Raw genomic sequence first — 3,580 nt, forward strand, 5'->3', positions numbered from 1 at the left:
TTAACTTTCGATGGGAGAAATGAATTTTCAACTGAAAAATGTTTTAAAACACACACACAATCGAATTTACAACAGAATAGTTCAATTTTTAAACATATAATTAGATTTTCAATTAAAACATTATTTTTCACTTAAAAATGGAATGGAATTAATTCTGAGAGAAAATTAAAAAAAAGAAAGATTTTTTTAACATTATTTCGTAATTTTGCCATATTATATAATTTTTTTAAAATAAGGAATTTAATTCTTATTAAGCCTTCTTGCGCAATTTTATTGTACCATTTTTTGTTATGTTTATGTTGGTTTGTAAAATTTGCTTTCAAATTTGAGTAAGTTTACGAAATTTTCAGAAATTTTGAAACTATTAAAAAATAATTAAAACTTGCAAAAAATCAGGAATAAATGGAATAATTCTTAAAGATTAGAAGATTAGAAGGTCTGAAAATTAAAAAAAAATATATTTTTCTAATAATCGTTTCAAAATTTTTCATAATTTTTATTTTAAAAAATATACTTTAAAAAATTCAAAAAGATTTTGAAACATATTAAACGATTTCCTAAAATTTAAAAGAATAGTGTAGAAGATTTTAAAGCTAAATGTTTCAATTTGATAAGATTAAAGATTTAAAAAAACGTAAATAATCCATTAAATTAAAGGAATATTTAGAAGAATGGAAGAGATTCAAATCTAATTTTAAACTTAAATTTTTTAGAAATGTAGATTTTCAAAGATTTCAAAAAAATAAACCTAAGAACCTTTAAGGGAATTCCGAAATATTTCAAGGAGATAAAATTATTTTTCTTAAAATTCTGTGAAAAATTTAGAAGATTATATAAGTCAAGTTTTTTACTTCTTGAATGCTTTTTTTAAATTTTAAGAAAAATGTAGTTAGTTAAAAATATTTTTTTTGAATTTATTTTGTTTTAAACGTATTAGAAATATTTAAAAAATTGAAAAAATTCCCCAAAATGTATAAAATATTCATTGATATTTTCCAAACTTCTAAATGTCCTAAACATCTTTTAAAAAGACTCGAATTTTTCTAATATTTTTTTAAATCCAATAAAATAAAATCTTTTTAGGCTATAATCACAATTTTGAGGATTTAAAGAGAAAAAGCCAAAAAGTTATTAACTTGACCTTTCTTATTTTTATTTTTCAAGTGTATTTCAATCTGCTTTGCGTTTAGTGAAAAATCATATACTAAAAAACGATAAGAGAAATATCTATTTCTTCAACTTCAACTATAATTTGAAAGGTGATTCTTCATAAGCCTTTTACTAACTAATGGATATATTTTTATAATTTTATTCCTGAAATATATTCCCTAAGGTCAAACATGGCACACAAATACCGCAAAATTTGTAAAACACCAGCTATTTACAGGAATTTTTTAAATAAAAATCAATGTCTAGCATATTCAAATAAATTTTGGCAATATTTATAAAAGTATTATTATTTTTAATTAAAAAAATTAATGTATAGAGAGTACAGTTTTTATTTGAAATTTCACGACGGCTTTTTGTACCATGTATGACCCTCGGCCAGAATCAAGGAAAAATAATTTTAAAATATGTTAATTAGTTATTAAAATGTTACAAAGACTTACCTTTACCATTTTTTTCTCTTTTTATAATCATGAGATATTTCTTCATAGAATAAATTTTATTGAATTTATTTTACAATTATTTGCAATCAATTTTTAATTACAATTCTTTTACAATTAAAATAAAATTGTAAAAGCTAAATTTTGTAATGTTGAGATAAGTATTTTAAGGCATTAAAGATTTTGTAAAGATTTCATATACAAGAAAATAAGTATTATCAGTTTGTTTATAAATTTATATGTAAATAATTATTATAAGATTCTTAAGAAAATTAAAAAAAAAGATTTTCGAATATATCAGATGTATCAGAAAAGATCCTAAGAGATTTTAAGGACTTTTTATTTTTAGTTTACAGAATTTTAAAAAATATTAGGAAAATTTATTATCTATTTAAAACGTTTTAAATTCTTTAAGATATTGGTAACTCTCTTGAGTTCTTATTGGAAATTAAAAAAGTCATTCAAAATGTAGAAAAAAATTTCCTTATAATCTTCTAAATTTTCCCGAGCATTTTAAGAGACTTTGTTTATTCTCCTGAAACCTTTCGAGATTCTTTTAAAGTTCCTAAAGTTTATCTTGCGTTTCTAAAACACTTCTTAGGTTAAATTTTTTTTTAATCTCATCAAGTCTACTAAATGCTTCCTGAATTCGCTTGATTATTTACTTTTTTTTAAGCTTTTTAATCTTATCAAATTGAAGCATTTCACTTTAAAATCTTCTACACTCTTCTTTTAAATTTTAGGAAATCGTTTGATGTGTTTAAAAATCCGCTTGAAATTTTTTTAAAGTACATTTTTTAAAATAAAAAATTATTTAAAACTATTACACGATTATTAGAAAAATAATTCCGGTTTTCTAATCTTGTCAGAACTTCCAATCTCTAATTTTTAAAAACTATTCAAATTTTTCCTGATTTTTTTTTAATTCTGCTAAATTAAAAAAATGCCTTTAAAGTTTTTATGATGCTTTAAGAATATTTGAAATCTTTTTAAATGTTTTTAAATGTTTGAAAATAATCTTTTTAAATGAATTGTTTGAAATAAAAAATTATGTTAATTATTCCTTTAAAAATCTTTACAAGTTTTAATAATTTTTTAATCGTTTAAAAATTTTTGAATATACATGAAAAAATTACAACATTTTGTATCAAAATATTTTACGTACTTTTTAAACATTTTAGGAAATAATAAAAAATGTTTTGTTACCTTTTTTCAATTTTCTGTTAGAATTCATTCGAAAACAATTATTTACCTTTTTCCCAATGAGTTTCTTTCATTATCTTCCATTATCTTAAAGTCCTTCATTTATCGACTTTTTATTATTATTTTTTCATTTTACATAAATATCTATTATATCTTATCAAAATTTAATATAAAAAATCTTAAATGTTAAGTGCATTTAAATACTACATTTTTTAATGTTTCCGAATTTTTAGAAATAATTTAACAAATTTTACACGTAATTAAAATAAACTTTTTTTAAATCTCATTCAACTTATTCCAAATTATCTTTTTTAATTTTCAAAATTTACGTAATTACTTAATCTGATGGAAATAATTGAACCTCTTGCGTTTAAAAGCGGTGATTGTGCTTGCGAAGAAATGTGCTGAAAGTAATTTAAAAAAAAATCATTCGTGTTTTAATTTTAAACACTGATAATTGTACACAATTTCCAGGTGCATCTTTCTTATTCTTTTACAAGAATTTTTAAGTTTTTAAGTTTTTTAAATCAGTTTATCCTACGTTTCTAAAACTCTTCTGAAGCTTAAATTATTTTTTAATCTCATCAATTCTACTCATTATTTATTGAATTTATTCGATTATTTACATTTTTTTTTAATTTGTAATGTTATCGCATTAAAAAATGTTGATTTTACGAGGGTAGTTCAATAAGTCCTTAGAATGAAGTATAAAAACAATTTTTTTTGGGTAAATTTTTTTTTATTTTTCAACATAATCTCCTTGGAGCTCT

This window comes from Belonocnema kinseyi, chromosome 8, assembly GCF_010883055.1.
Source record: "Belonocnema kinseyi isolate 2016_QV_RU_SX_M_011 chromosome 8, B_treatae_v1, whole genome shotgun sequence".
NCBI classification, from domain to species: Eukaryota; Metazoa; Arthropoda; class Insecta; order Hymenoptera; family Cynipidae; genus Belonocnema; species Belonocnema kinseyi.